Source organism: Alligator mississippiensis, chromosome 11, assembly GCF_030867095.1.
Source record: "Alligator mississippiensis isolate rAllMis1 chromosome 11, rAllMis1, whole genome shotgun sequence".
Classification (NCBI taxonomy): domain Eukaryota; kingdom Metazoa; phylum Chordata; order Crocodylia; family Alligatoridae; genus Alligator; species Alligator mississippiensis.
The window spans coordinates 42,731,897-42,748,488 of NC_081834.1; the positions used below are offsets into that span (position 1 = coordinate 42,731,897).

Sequence of the window (16,592 nt, forward strand, 5' to 3'; positions counted from 1 at the left end):
TGTGTGTAGTGCGCTGGTCCGTGAACAGGCTGAACAATGGGACTCCAGGGCCCAGATGCCCCTGCCTTAACTCAAGATCCAGTGTCATCATAGCTGCTTTACGCATTTCTACCTCCTGCTACTGCTCCACAGACACACAGTGGAGAGGCCAAGTTCTGGCTGGGGAACAATGCAGAGCCATGGCTCAGAGCGGGCAGCTAGGATCAAGCCTTATCCCTTGCCTTTTTGACTGGAATCCAAAGCTGCCTTTAGGATTTCACCTCAGGTAGAAATGAAGCATTGAATGTGATGAGACCCCCTGCCCCCCTCTGTCTGGGGTGCACATGGCAACCTCTTCCCAAGTGAAAGAAGAAGGGGTAAGATTGAGCAGGCAAATGGTTCTGCAGTTATTGGTGCTCAGTCATTGCCTGGCAGCATCTCATCTGCCAGTTATCCCTCTCCTAATGCCTGCATGGGAACTCACAGGCACTTGGGCACCCCCCACATCCCTGCTCCCTTCCTTCTCCCTCATTACTATATTTATGCTGCTTTACTTTCCTGCACCCCACCCCCAACCCAACCCATAGCAAAGGAAAATGCACTGGGGTTTTTACATCTGCAGCTGGGATGGTTGTGGCTGCCCCAGATAAGCAGGAGGAAAATAATATGGGTCAGAGGCCAAGGTGCGGGGAAGTCTCTTGCCATCTCAGCAGGGTGAGAGGTAGGTGGATCTGCCCTGAGTCCAGATGAAACATAGGTGAGCACATCAGTTTTCCTCTGCTTCCTCCTCACTCCCCAGTCTCCCAGCTGTTCTTCAGTTGGGAAGATCCACTGCCTTCATTCCCCATTCTGATTTCAAGCCAATAAATATTTCAGTACCAAAACCAAAGCATGCAATGGTGCAGGAGGGAAGCAGGAGCTTTTGCCCTTCTTCCATTCCCCTCTGCAGTATTCAGGAGCTGTGTTTTATAAGGCTGTTTGGCCCAGGTGCTGCTGAAACCCAAGTATTTGGGGAAGGTACCTGGAGATCTGTCCCAAGGGACTTAATGACTACAATACTTCTTTGGGAAGGTGGAGAGTCTTGGTTCTGAACAAGCCAGGGCAAGGTTGGTAGGTGCAAGATTTTGGGCATGGACATCCATGCCTCAGTTCCCCATCTCCAAAAGGAGGAGCATAGCACTTCCCCAACTTCCAGGCCTCTTGCAACAATAAATGCATGAAAGACTACAAAGCAGCTTCATGCTCTCGTCATGCAGACTATAAGCATACCTAGAACTACCCCAAAAGGTTTTTCTTGCTGCTTTTTGATCATCTATAGAAACTAAGAGCCACATGATCTGTGGGGACAGATGAGGGAAGGGTCACAGCCTTATCCTGAACCTACCATACCAGACAAGCAGCTGCACTGAGCTACTCAGTGACATACCTGGTGCTGTGCAAAGAGCCATGCACAACACATCTAGTGCAGAGAGGAAACCAGAACAGACTATGAATCCAAGAGTCCTCAGTATCATCTGCTTCCCAGTCTGCCTCTGAGGCAATGCAGCAAGGCACAAGCCTAGACAGCAGGTAGTGGCAAATGCTGGATGACCCTAAATTAAAAGCAATGCCTTGCAGGTGTTTTACATGGGAGGATAAAGATAATTAGCACCCTTTGACCTCTGGAGAGATTTAGGCTATGGACAAGGAAGCCGTTTCCCCAAAGCTAGAGCAAAAAACTCAGGGCCATTGCCTGCCTTCAAGCACACATATCTCCCATTAGTTTGGCTGCCTTAAATGGATCCCTAAGGCATAAAACTAGCCAGTGAAATATGTTACTAGGGCAAAATATATACTCTTTACTGCACCTCTGTTCCAAGCTTCTGTCCTGGAGGTTGCCCCAGTTGATGCAAAACCCTTGAGGACGTTGTTCCAGTCACTGGTGAGAGATCTCTTGGGGAAGCTGCATATGCTGGAGGGGTTCTGGTAACGGAGCTGGGAAAGAAGGGTTTCCACTAATGAGAACTCATCATCCCCTGCAAGGCTGTGCCCCTGTGTTTCCCTTCTCTTTCTGTGGTGGATTGAAATGGGAACCCTCTAATGTTTCCCACTGGGGCAACATCAGTGTAGGCTGCCCCCATGCTATGTCAGCTCAGACTGATCTCATAGGAGAGAAGGGCATGCAGTCTTCTGGTACGGTTGCTCTGTTTCTAGGCTGTGCTAGGGCATGCCACAGGATAGTGCGGCTCATCTACTCTGTGTACCCTTCGTCCCCAAATGGAGGCTCTCAAAAGTGATACCAATAAACTTGCTTACAAGGGCATGGTGCCCAGCACCATGGGGCAAACAGGCTGTGCTTCCCTGAAGTGCTCCACTGCATGGTCCAGAGCAGGCAATGTGCCCTTTGTAACTTAAGGTGCAGTTAGAGACTTCCCATGCATCAGCCTGAATTGGTGCAATGGTTCCACGTGTCCACTCTTTCCTTCAGTAAGTGGAAGCTCAGTCACAATCATTTAGCACCTGTTCCATTCTGGGCTGCCTGCCCCTGCTTGACTTCCACTTACTCTGGGATAGAGCAGGTGCATGGAACAATTACAGCTAAGTTCCTACCCACCAGCCACATTTACAGTGATGACAGCAGAACGTACAAACTGAGATCAGGGCCACGTTGCGCTGGTTGCTATACACTATCGGTGTAAGACAATATCCCTACTCCAAAACCTAGCACAGCAAATACACCATCAGAGTATTATTATCCCCATTTCACCAACAGGAAACTGAGGCACAGAAACTAAGTGGCTTGCCCATGGTTCCAAAGGAAGTCTGTGGCAGATCCAGGAATGGCACTCAGTTTCCCAGGACAGTGGCATATCTGGGAATGGAGATTTGGGTCAGCACCTATACATAGCAAATGAATGGTACCCAAAGGTCGGATGTCATAAGAAATCATTTATATTGCTAATGACTAAAAACCATTAACCCACTCTGATATATTAAATATTGCATCATTACATCTGCTATATGTTAAAAAAATACCCTGTCAGGTACCTGAGCTCTTACTTCCAGAGTGTATCATTTAAAAAAATGTCATCTAAATAAGCGTTCAAATAAGCTCAGATTTGGGTGTCCTGGGTGTTAGTTGGACAGCCCACGGCTTACTCAGACACAGCTATAGCTACCTCCCACCCAGAGATCCCTCAGTGCTTTTGCAGTGCTGCAGCTTTGCTATTTAACTATTAGAACTAGGGTTGTGTGGAATCAGAAAAAATATATGCCTTAAACTTTGATTATTTTAGTTATATGACATAACCGCTTTGTGGAGAATTGCTGGCTCTGTATAATAGAACAGATAAGAGAAAGTGTTTGTTCTTTGTAACTCCTCTGCAACTGCTTCGCTCACCGCGGCCTTGAAGATAGCAAAAAAGTATGTACAAATCTGATTTCCAGGTGCAAGAAGGAGGTTTGTGAACTAACCTCGCCTCCCCCATTAGTTCCCATCCTGATTACAGCAAAGAAATAATGAAGTAATATTATAGCCGCTTTTCATGCTAATTTCACTATATGATCACGTGAGTTGTAAGCAACTGTTAAAAAGTATATAAGCCTCCTGATTTTGCTCGGGGGGGGGGAACCCCTTCCAAGTGCTTGGGAAATCCATGTCACTTTGAAATCCCCCCTACAGCTGTAGTTTCTTTTAAATAAAAGCTTCTGCTGAACTGACCCAAAAGTATGCTGTGTGTGTTTCCACGACAGTTGGCAAGCTGGTCAATTGACTGGGCAACTATTGTCAATTGACTGGTCAAGTGCCGGAATACTTTTTGACTGGTCACAGATTATATTAATTTTACCAAATAACTACCTTTTTTGTAGTTTTCTTGACAGAAATAAGATTTGTTCACTTTTTTGACACATTACTTAATGGGAAAGTTGTGCTTTTTCTGTGCATCATTTGGACCTATTAGCAATTTTTTACAATTTTTTTAACAAGATTTGACTGGTCAATTGACCAAACTTTATTTGATCTGTCAAATACCCTAATTAGTACCCTGGTTGCTTATGGACCCTTTGCACCTCAGGAATGGCAATAAGAGCCTTTGTAGCAGCCTCAAGGGTGGGTGAAAACCTTTCTAATATAGGTGCTACCTGCCCCTGACCGGGAGGAGTTGGGGTCTGGCCTGGAGTCAATACAGGCTGCTGTGTTCCAGCTGTCTCAGGCCAGCAGAGCAGTGCAGGGGGGATTCACCTGCATAAATTAAAGCAGAGCTCTACCTTTTGGAAGACTGCTGCAAGCTCCCAGCTGGATGAAAGGGAGGAGCAGGCTGCTTTAGAGCCCACTTTCAGGGGTGTAAATTGTAGCCGTGTTGGTCTAAGGCAGGGGTGGGCAAAATGAAGCCTGGGGGCCGGATGCGCCCTGCTAGGCCATTCTATCCAGCCCACAGGGCCCCTAAAAAATTTAGAAAATTAATATTTATCTGCCCTTGGCCGCCTGTCATGCGGCCCTCGATGGCTTGCCAAAACTCAGTAAGCAGCCTTCCACCCGAAATAATTGCCCACCCCTGGTCTAAGGACATAGGCAGAGAAGGTTCTTTGGGTAAATCCAGTATCTTTTATTGGACCAGCTCAGATTTGAGTTGGTCTAATAAAAGATACTGGATTTACCCAAAAAACCTAGTCTGCCTTAGAACCCGCTTTGCATTCTGGCTTGCTGGCTGCTTGCGAGGATTTCCACCCAGGGCCCTGTTTGCAGGGCTCTGCTAAGAGTTCTGCAGTGCCATTAGCAGCATAGTGCTGCGGAGCCTTCCCCTGCTGCTCTGCCAGCTTCCTCCAGCTCCAGCCCTCGTGCCAGGGGTTGCAGTGCTGCCTTTCCAAGCACGCACTCCTCCCTCCGACAATGCAGGTGCAGAAGCAGAATGCTCACTTTGTTAACTGCGCTCTCTACATGTTCTGCTGCTTAATTGCCTGCAATGGTCTTGATTTACTCCAGTGCCAGCCTGATGGAATGTGCTTCATTACCCATTCCGCAAAGCACTTTGTATCTTATTGGCCTGTAATGAAGCAGACAGAGTACCCGGCAGAGTTGCCGCATTTTAAGAAGGGGAATTGATAGGAGTGAGAGAGAAGGAGGGGAAGAAAGGGAATTGTGGAGTCGATTTCTCTTCTTAACCCATTAGCTGCTCGATAGAAGTCAACCTCTTGTCTACGGGGCACTCAGTAGTATGGTCGAGGTCTGGCCAGAAGGCTAGGACCTCTCCCCTCTGTGAAGCAGATCTTTATTGCCAGGAGTGTGAGCTGGGGGCACTTACTGCATCTGGAATCCAAGAGTGCAGGTGGTTTCTAGACAAACCTCTCTCACCCTTTGCAAGTCGCCGACCCCTTATTTAAAGTCAGAAAGCTCCATGACCTTCTTTTTAGTAGCTGTACAAAAGTAGAGCAATGGGCCTTTAACAGAGAGGGCTGTATTATTGATTTGTGTATGTGCTTCTGGAGGTGGGTGAAGATACTTGGCCGTTCCAGGGAAGGATACATAGGGAGTGGAAGAGCTTGATGTGTCTTTGCTTTACAGTGCAATATGTTTTGCAAGGCTCCTGACCCCCACCTCCTGACTGTTCGTCATAACTGCTCCTGAGGGGCTGTGGCACACTGCTTGAGAAACCCTCTTCTAGCACTCCTGGCCTTTGATGTAGCCTCTTCACTGGCCATCCCATAGCAGTTGGACTATGATCGCCGACATTTGTGAACCAGTGATTTTACCCCCTGTATCATGTCTTGCTGCACAAGTCACCTGAAGAAGGGGCATTTCTCCTTTTTATGTATTGTTCCTCAGTGGGTCTATGATTTCAGAATCTCGACCCTGCCTACCAGTGAGGGTCTTCTGGGAAGCAGTTAGAGGGTCTTGATGGAAGAAAAAGGCATTTCTCTGCCAGGCGGCTTGAAATCACAGCGATGGCATCAGGCTTCCCCTAGGTGTAAAATAGTAGCAAGAGCGGCATGGACTGGCAAGGCAGAGTGCAGCCAAGGTGATCAGCAGCGAGTGATAAATGCAGTCCAGACAAGAGCTAGTTCTCCTATAGCTGTATCCAAAGAGAGACCTATTTTTCAGATGGGGCAACTGAGACACAGAGCAGTATCTCTCAGCAGTGTCTCTCTGGCAGAGACCGAACTAGAATAGAGGTCTTCCTCTAGGCTCTAGCTTCTAGATCACGTGTGGCTCTGTGGTTTATCACATAGATAGCAACCCCTCATGCATATGTGCCTGGGTTGGACTGAGGGTCTAGTGGGCACGTTACAAATGCTTCAAACGCACATTGCTTACTCGTACCTGATTACACAACAAAAACATGTGAAGTACTATGATGTACTCATGTTCATGTAGTGTTTGCACCGCAGATACTAGTCAGTGGGGCTTTGACAAGCATAAATTGCCTTAGCTCCTTTGATTTCCACCATCCTGTTGTCCTAGCCCCATGTGATCCTGTCCTCCTTGCCACAGCCATCAACATGAGAGAGGAAAGTGTCACTTAAAAGAAAGTCTAATGAAACACAGGGTGCCCCTCCAGAGTGGGGGCGCTCTGTCAGGCAGCCTGGCGGAGCATGTGCCGGCAGTGCTGGTGGCAGCCTGGGAGCTGACAACCTTTCCCACGTCCTGATATCTATTCCTCTTGCCTGCTCGGGGGAACGCTCGGAGAACTCCAAGTGCTCTTTGATCTGCTTTGAATCGATCTCAGATGTTCCCAGCACTTCTGGGTAGAGACAGGCTTTCAGCAATTAGCCGGTGGTTTGTGTTGGCTCAGCTCCCAGCTGGGGAAATCCCTGTTTGATGGAAGGATGGGAATGGCATGTCCTTTGCAAGGGCATCTTGCTGCGTCTCATTTTTAGTTGTCTGCCTCCAGCCAAGGGGATGCAGCCAAGGCTCACCCCTTCCCTCAAACCATTCATTATTAGCCTGCTGTGGCATCTTCCATCAGAACATTGTATCTTTGCTCCATTTTGAGGCTAAACTAGGGAAATTCTGTCCACGTGTCTATCCAGCAAACCACAAACCATAGAGCTTTATGATACAGGTCATAACCATAACATCCAAGCACCTCAAATTCTAACAAGGCAGGAGGTAAAATGTTCAGATCCTCATCTAATCTCTCTCAAAGATCAGGAGGATGGGGGTCATTTCTGGATCTCTAGATTGGCCTGGCCTATTCTGAAGCCAGGTGGAAAGGCTGGATTTCAACTTCTCCAAAGCTCAGTGAGGGGTGTATCCAGATTTTAGAGTTGCCACTGAAAGCAAGATCCATGTGAGCTAAAGGGTCCACTGGGGTAGCAGCCTTAAGGTACACAAGGAAGTAATGTGGCATCATGGTCAGCTGCCATTCGTTTCCCAGCACAAACGACCAGGTTCCCATTTACAGCTGAGCCAACTGGGATCGCCTTTGGCCTGAATCCAGAGCAGGACTTGGATTTTTGCGTCTCGAGGTATAGCAAGACACCTTCACCTATCTGCCACCACAGCCATGCCTGAAGCAAGACTGGCCCCAAATCTCAGAGGGTTGAAACCCTGTAAGAGTTTCAGGCAGTTACATCCCTCTACCTCTGTTCTGAAGCCAGATCTGATCTGATTGCTGCAGGAAGTAAATGAGAAAGAAACCGGGCCTGCCTTACACATACATGAGTTCGAGAAGATATTGGTTGAGGGAAGGTGATTTAGTCTCTGCCCTTCCCCTCCAAATAGGTTTGCTTCCTATCACAGGAGTCCATGTTCCAGGGGCACGTTCTTCACTGGTGCATGCAAATAAGTGCTCACTGTTTCTTGTCATATAACCAACTGCTCAGCTGCAAGGGTTATGCTGCTTCCTCCTGTGGGTCTTCCTCTTTTCTTGCATCAGTTCTGGTTAAGTCAGCAAATGATGTTCCAGATGGTCAGCCAAGTAGAGATTGAACTGGTGGCCTCTACATCTAAAGGCACAAATCTCTGCTGCAGGAGCTAAAAGAGCTCCTCTACTAAGGCGTAGCAATAGCTGTCTCCTCAGCCTCTATGTATAGGGTGCCTTTAACACTGGGCGAGACAGTACAACACAGTGGGCACTAGTTCCTTAGGTGCATAAACACATACTCAGTTGATTTAAAACAAGGTGACTTAACTAAGTCAAACTGAATTAAGCCTCTTTGGAGAGTACACATGTACAGCTCCTTCAGGTGGTGGCAGCCATCTTGTGCACTAAGTTGACTTAACTAATGTGTATCAAGATAATACACCTTGAAGGTATATTATCTTGCGCCACGTTTATGTCAACTCTGCTCCACATACATGTGTATGCTCTGGAAGTTAAGACAGCTTAAAACAGTTGTTATCTTAACTGTCAGAAAGTTAGTACATGTGTACGCACTAGGGCTGTGTGAAGCTTCAGTCCCCAATTCAATTCAGCGGAGATTCGGCCCAATTTGGTGGCGCAGTAACAGCAACATCATGGTTAGCGTCTAGCAATGCTATGTTGCTGTAGCAACAAGCTATGTTGCTGTAGATTGTCGCTATGGCAATGTAGTGTTGTGTGTAGACATGCCCAGTGTGGTCCATGTGATCCCAAGTCTCCTATGTTGCCATGCTTTTCCAGATGCAAAGAGCAGCAACTGAATTTCAGCCTCAGTTTAGTTGCCTTTATTTTTAATTTAAGGTCGGGGCAAACAACAAAAAAGTGTACAAAAGTAGTTTCCTAGAAAAAAAAGAGAATAGTGTGTTTGTGTCTCTTCCATCACAGGCTGCAGAAGCTCTGAGGACAACATGGGACTGCCTCTATGGGCAGGCAGAATTAAACATTTAAAAATGTTTTGCAAAGAAAGCAAAAGGTTTCCCTGTTCTGTAAATGCATGAACCACCTACCTGTTTGGTCTACAAGAGGAACAAGAGCTGGCCCTGGTGCCTGTGGTCTTTTGTATACCACTTCCAGCTGGAATCAGTGTTGGACCAGTAGCTTTGGAGGTAAACCAGAGCATAGTTTAGCTTTAGGCAAAAATGTGCCTCCACAATGTTCTCCCAACAGCTGTAGTGACTTGATTGTTAGGAAATGCCACAGTCCACTGGACAACTTCAGTGACTGCAGAGACAACGCCTCCCTAAGACTACATGAGAGTTACTTGCTAGTGTGAGTGTAAACACTGTCTTGTAGTGAATGCTCTTGGGTGTCTGCAACCCTGTCACTCTCCTGGAGAGACTAGAGCGCCTTCACTGCTGACAAGATCAAAATGAAACACAAGCTGTTTCACAGATTCATAGATTCATAGATGCTAGGGTCAGAAGGGACCTCAATAGATCGAGTCCGACCCCCTGCATAAGCAGGAAAGAGTGCTGGGTTTAGATGACCCCAGTTAGATGCATATCCAACCTCCTCTTGAAGACCCCCAGGGTAGAGGAGAGCACCACCTCCCTTGGGAGCCCGTTCCAGACTTTGGCCACTCTAACTGTGAAGAAGTTCTTCCTAATGTCTAGTCTAAATCTGCTCTCTGCTAGCTTGTGGCCATTATTTCTTGTAACCCCCAGGGGTGCCTTGGTGAATAAAACCTCACCAATTCCCTTCTGTGCCCCCGTGATGAACTTATAGGCAGCCACAAGGTCGCCTCTCAACCTTCTCTTGCGGAGGCTGAAGAGGTCCAGGTGCTCTAGTCTCTCCTCATAGGGCTTGGCCTGCAAGCCCTTAACCATACGAGTGGCCCTTCTCTGGACCCTCTCCAGGTTATCCACATCCCTCTTGAAGTGTGGTGCCCAAAACTGCACGCAGTACTCCAACTGCGGTCTGACCAGCGCCCGATAGAGGGGAAGTATCACCTCCTTGGATCTGTTCGTCATGCATCTGCTGATGCACGATAAAGTGCCATTGGCTTTTCTGATGGCTTCGTCACACTGCCGGCTCATGTTCATCTTGGAGTCCACTAGGACTCCAAGATCCCTTTCTGCTTCCGTGCCACCAAGCAGGTCATTTCCTAGGCAGTAGGTATGCTGGACATTTTTCCTCCCTAGGTGCAGCACTTTGCATTTCTCCTTGTTAAATCGCATTCTGTTGTTTTCTGCCCATATGTCCAACCTGTCCAGGTCTGCTTGTAGTTGTTCCCTGCCCTCCGGTGTTTCTACTTCTCCCCACAGTTTTGTGTCATCCGCAAACTTGGACAGAGTACACTTCACTCCCTCGTCCAAGTCGCTGATGAAGATATTGAAGAGTATCAGTCCGAGGACCGAGCCCTGCGGGACCCCACTGCCCACACCCTTCCAGGTCGATACCAACCCATCCACCACGACTCTCTGGGTATGACCCTCTTGCCAATTCGCCACCCACCGGCCTTTATAGTCATCCAAGTCACAGCCTCTTAACTTGTTCACCAGTATGGGGTGGGATACCGTATCGAAGGCCTTCCTGAAGTCTAAGTATATGATGTCAACCCCTACTCCTGTGTCCAGGTGTTTTGTGACCTGGTCATAAAAAGAGACGAGATTAGTCAGGCATGATCTACCTGCTACGAACCCATGCTGGTTTCCCCTCAGCATAATTTGTCCTGCCGGGCTCTCGCAAATGTGAGCCTTGATAATTTTTTCAAAGACTTTACCAAGGATGGAGGTGAGACTGACTGGCCTATAGTTGCCTGGGTTCTCCTTCTTCCCCTTCTTGAAAATGGGGACCACATTGGCCCTTTTCCAGTCCTCTGGGACCTCGCCCGTGCGCCACGAGTGTTCAAATATTCCTGCCAGTGGCTCTGCAATGACGTCAGCCAGTGCCTTCAGTACCCTTGGATGGAGCTCATCCGGGCCTCCCAATTTAAAGGCATCCAGTTCTTCCAAGTGACTCTGCACCATCTCAGGGTCTACGCTTGGTAATCTGGCGCCCTGCTGCTGCCTCTCTACAACCCCAGTGAGAGACTTGTCCTGCCCCTCACTTAGGAACACTGAGGCAAAGAACTCATTGAGGAGTTCAGCCTTGTCCCCCCTGTCTGTCACCAATTGCTTCTGCTCATGTAGTAGGGGTCCTATTCCACCCTGGGCCTTCCTTTTACTCCCTATATAGCTTAAAAACAATTTCTTGTTATCCTTAACTTGGGATGCCATCCTCAGCTCCATGGTAGCTTTGGCCCATCTAACTGCCTCTCTACAAGCATGAACAGAGGAGGTATACTCCTCTTTGGTAATCTCTCCGTTTCCACTTTTTATGTTCCCCTTTTAGCCTGTAGGCTGCTCTGGATTTCTCTGGTCAGCCAGGGAAGCTTTCTGGCCCCTTTCCCTCTTTTTCCTTGCATCGGGATCGTTTCCCTCTGTGCCTGAAGGATCATTTCCTTAAGGCACAGCCACCCTTCCTGGGCTCCCATCTCTTCAAAACCCCTACTCTGCAGTGCGTCCTTGACTAATCACCTGAGTTCATTGAAATCAGCTTTCCTAAAGTCTAGCACTTTCACCCTACTAGTTACCTTACCCACTCGACGTCTTATGATGAATACTATTATTTGGTGATCACTGTCCCCCAGGTGACCACCGATGTGTAGGTCCCCTACCATGTCATCCCCCGTTGCCAGTACCAGATCCAGTAAGGCATTCCCCTTAGTGGGACCATGTACCTCCTGCTCCAGGTGGAGGTCCTGCACACAGGATAGGAACCTGCACGAACAGTGGGACTTTGCCATCTGCATCTCCCAGCAGATGTCTGGGTAGTTTAGGTCCCCCATGACTACCGCCTCCTTAGTTTTTATGGTCTCCGAGAGCTGCCTCAGGACCCCAAATCTAGCTCTCCCCCTTGGTGTGGGGGTCTGTAGCAGACCCCTACCACCAAATCCCTTTCTCCTTGACCCCCATGTAACCTAACCCACAATCCTTCTACTTTCTCCTCTGTCGATTCCGTCTTGATAAGGGTCGATGTATATTGCTCATTGACATAGATCGCAACCCCTCCCCCTTTCTTCCCCTACCCTGTCCTTTCTGTACAGCTTATAACCCTCAATATGTACCGCCCAGTCGTGGGAAGAATCCCACCAGGTTTCTGTTAGCCCTACTAAGTCGTAGGTGTTTTCTGCAAGCAGGAGTGCTAGTTCATCCTGCTTGCTCCCCATGCTCCTAGCATTAGTATATAGGCACTTGAGCCCTGTGACTGGTGCCTTTGCTGCCCCGCAGCTCTGATTCCCAAAGGGCCCCTTATTGCTTACCTGCTTATTGCTTACCTGTGCTGTAGTGCTGGCCGCCCCATGGATTGCAGGTTCCCGATGTTCTCCTTCTTCAGGGTGGGGTGTCCTTGTGGGTGCCACATGGTTTGGTGGTCCACGGCTTCCCCCGCCCTCATCTTCCCCTCCCCCCAATAAGCCTAGTTTAAAGCCCACCAGAGGAGATCCGCCAACCTAGAAGAGAACACACGTTTACCTTTGGGGGAAAGGTGAAGCCCAGAACGAACTCTACTCCTCTTCCTTTAACATTTGTTGGGGCAACCTGTACTGAGTCAAACATTGCTGAGATGACTTTGCAAAGCTTTGTGGGTCTCAGATTACTGTGGAGTTGCCTAATTAGCTAGCAGTAAACATCTCAGGGTCTACATGTGCAGTGCTATTAGAACAGAGTCAACTAATTAAATCCGCAATAGATTAGTACTTGTAAATAAAAGTACTATCCTACTACAGAGCTTTTTACTCTGCAGCAGTGCACATGTAGATAGTGACCGGGCTGGCTGGGGCACAAGGGTGCTTCAGTGCAGGGACTGGCTGCCGGCTAGCCCCATGCTGGAGCACTCTCATGCCCCAGCCAGGCTCTCCACAGCACATTAAGCCAGGTCAGAGTAGCCCTAGCCTGGCAGGCTGACCCCCTGGGCCCCCTGCCAGCTGGGGCTGCTGCCACCCAGCTCAACAGGCTGCAGTCCCAGGTGCACATTCAAATAGTGAATCTGGGAGCAATAAACTCCAGTGTGATGTGCGCTGGAGTTTATTGCTGCATGCTAATAGCATGTGTAGTTGTGCCCACTTGCAAGTTCTGTGGGTGGGGAACTAAGACTGAAATAAGAGTTTGCTACAGGTTAGGATTGAAAAACTTGGGCCAGGGCATCTGAATAACTCAGCACTGGATATCCCCTGACCCACGGCTATTCCCTGAGGTGTTGCTTTAGGTTAGGATAGAGGGATTTTGGCAGAGCTGGGTAGGGAGAACCTGGGGCTGGAATAGTAGGAAGCTGCATGTTAGTACTGCAAGCCAGTGGCACAGCTGGAGCATGGGACCAGGCCTGAGCTAGCAATGGTAGTGCTGATGAGATCCATTAGCAGGATTGGGGCAGGAGGGGATCTGCTTTCCAGGAGAGCGGTGTGATACACTTGTGTTGTCCGTCACTTGTACAAGCACTAAAAATGAGTTGGCAAAGATCAGCGTTCCAACACTGAGGAGAAAGATTTTCCAAGCAGTCTCACACCTGCTCCTATTTCAATGCTGATGGAGCCAACAGTATTTCCCAGTTTTGCTACAACTTGTCTGCCTGATACAAAGCTCAATCCCCCCCTTCCTCCTGACTTTTATCACACACACACACACACACACACACACACACACACACACACACACACACACACACACACAGCTTTGAAACTGAAAAAAACCCCCAACAATCCAGCAACAAAGCAAGGATTCTTGGAAGGAATAATCTTGTTAAAAATCTCAGCAGGGATGGAACATAATTAATACTAAGAAATTCATTTCGGAACAATCCCTCATTCACCTCTAAATAAATCAGCAGCTGCCACACAGCTCATTTCACCATCACAAAGAGAAAGATACAGGAAAAAAAATCAATGCCATATTTCTCTGGTGATATTGTGGTGGATTCAAAGTATAATTAACATAGGGACGTTCCAAGCACAATAAATCCTTGCTTTTCCCTATAGACCATTAAGTTGGTTATTGCATTTGGTAAAAAAAGTAGTCTGGATTCTCATGCTCAGAGGATACAGAGCCTTATGAGATCGTGAGCTCTTTGAGACAAAGTCCTTTTTCCTTTTTTTCATTTCTCTGGGTGTCTACATGTCCGATCAATAGACAGGAAACATCCCTCTCCCCTCACCTTAATTGATCAATGCCAATTAGAGATGAGTAGTCACTAGACTGTTTTGTTTGTGCAGCACCAAGCTCAAGAGTTCTGGTCCATGCTAAGGACTCCTGCACACCTCACAACACAGATACCATCATCATCACAATCTAGTCACCAAACCAGGGAATATAGAGTATTTAAGAACATAGCTAGTTAAAATATTTCCATGAAAGCCCAATTTTAGTGAAAAGTGCTGTTTCATAACAATGCTCATTTGAGGACAACGCAGTTTGAGTTCTTTTCAAACGTTTTTCAGCTTGATAAAACAGAAAGAAGAAAGAAATCAAAGCAAATCATTGACTGTTTTCTTTGATTTTTTGGGGGTGGGAATAATTTCATTTTGGGGGAGAAAATACTGCCACTTTTTATGGGCAAGAAAACAAAGTGAAAGAAGAAAAAAAAAGGAAAGAAGAACAACTAGTTAGAAAAGTATATTTTTTCCACATGGAAAGGAAAGACATTTTGTAACTTTTCGTTTTAAAGCCCCACATTAAAATACTTTTAGTGAAAATGTTCACGAAAGAACATTCATTCTGGAGAAAATTATTTGCCAAACCATTTCAGAAGCGTTCACCCACCTCCTCTATTTCAAAGCTGAACTTCCACTTGGACTCGGATTGATGCTGGGGGCTCTGTTTCCTCACTGTTCGTTAATTTAATATGATTTTTCCTTGCTAGAATTTTTGGAGAATAGCTGATCTTCATCCTGATTAATGGATGGACGGTCCATCTTCAACAAGGTGCTCCTATTACACAAAACAACCACAAGCGGTGGACACAAACAAATCGGCTAGCACAGAGCTTGTGTTCTGACTTCTGTCCCATTCCCGTATCAGAAGTTGTGTACAGCAGACAGAGCATTACAGTGATTGAATACCACTTGTAGGGAAACATACCATTGCAATTCACATGCAAATATGTACATGTGCAAACAGGGTTTTTCAGTTGTGAACAAAACTATTTGTTAGTTGCTGTTATTCTGGTCTTTAAAACCTCTGAGTTATCCAGTCAGGGAGTAGAAACACCACATGAGCTAAGTGATGAATCATTTGCCTGAACACTGAATATCACCTGGCTAATGCGATCCGTTTATGACAATACCATTTGGTTATGTTTGCTCACCTACAGTATTTAGCTGAGATAAATAATTGTCAGAAGCAAGTAATGGTTCAGGGGCTATTCATAAGGCCTAGACTTGCAATCAGTGCTATTCACAGCAGACAACATCACTGATTCTATTCTGGACTGAATCTGAGCCAAGCAAATCCAACCCCATCAGGAAGATGAGGTATGGGGGTGGGGTTGACATAGGGCAGAGTAAAGAATAACAGGGCCTGTCTATACGTGCTAATTTAAGATGTATTAGCCATTTTAAGGTGCATTAAGGACAGGAGTCTCCCCTTAAAAATGGTAATTTTAGGCTATTCGTGCAAAAGCAGGTATCAAATTTATGTGTGAATAGCTGAAGCACCTACATGCACATGTAGATATGCTATGGCACATTTATACCATGTATGTCAACTGACTTGGGACTAAATTTAGTCCCAAGTCGGTCCACACACTGTGTTAATGTACCTTAGTGTGTGCATGTGTAGATGTGTGCCTAAATCATCTTAATGTGCATTAGGCAAATGCGCATTAAGTTTAGGCGCACATAAAAGCACATGTAGACACACTCACATCGTGCTATAGCACAAGATGCAATTCCTAGCCAGTGAGAAACAGCCACAAATCAGCACCTGCCTAGCTGCTCTTTAATAAGTAACTGCACTTCTGTGCAATAGGGCAGAGATGAGTTCTCAGGAGAGTCTGGAAGCAAGAGAGGTGGGTGGTTTTAGCATTATGATCATCTTAAATCTAGCACTTGGAACTTGCTAGTTTGATTTTGCCTCTCTTTGATAAGCCAAACAAGCAGATGACAAGGACAATATTGAATTGTGAGTAACAGGAGCCAGAACTGTCAGGAATATAATCATCTATGTAATGAGATAATGTTTCTGTTAGTGGGAGCAATAAGTACGTGGGCCCAAGGTGCATCCCAGCAGTGATGAGTAGAGACGTGGAGAAGTGCTGGTCAGAGGTGAGACTGAGGGGTGAATGGCTCATGATTTTTTTAGGAGAACCCTGGAGATGGACACATGTACAAGCTGTTTTCCAAACGCCCCTTTCAAGCATGCATTTCATTCCTCCCTGCCCCTTGTATGGTTTAAGAATGTTAATAATTAGCATTACTTCTCCCTTTATTGCCCCCCCTGTATTCCTGACCAAAAGAGAGTGGTTGAGGGGAATGAGAAGAACTGCCTGAAACAGGAGACCACTGGGGAAAGGCCCAGTCCTGCACACACATCAGAGGTCTCTGTTTCTGCTTCTCATCTCAAGGGAGGGTCCTGCTGTTTGCAAGGGACTATCCTTTCTCCTTAAAGGAAACCACTTGCTGATAAACAGATTGCATCTTGATTGCTCTGTGGTGCAGGATGGAAAGTAATGCCTGACTTTTCCACCAGTCAGGCAGGGCCTTTGACTCGGGGGGGGGGGGGGAAGCAGCAGCCAAAGGTG

At 47.1% G+C, this 16,592-nt stretch overlaps 1 protein-coding gene across 2 annotated transcripts in view; it reads right to left on the reverse strand.

Moving 5' to 3' along the window:
- LOC106739703 (uncharacterized) overlaps positions 1–16,575 on the reverse strand; it is a 109,948-nt gene extending 93,373 nt beyond the window's left edge. For both annotated transcript variants that reach the window (XM_059714904.1, XM_059714906.1), the window contains exon 1: positions 14,615–16,575. The gene's annotated coding sequence lies outside the window, so the exon portion shown is untranslated. The remainder of the gene's footprint in view (positions 1–14,614) is intronic.
- Between the last annotated feature and the right edge of the window lie 17 nt (positions 16,576–16,592).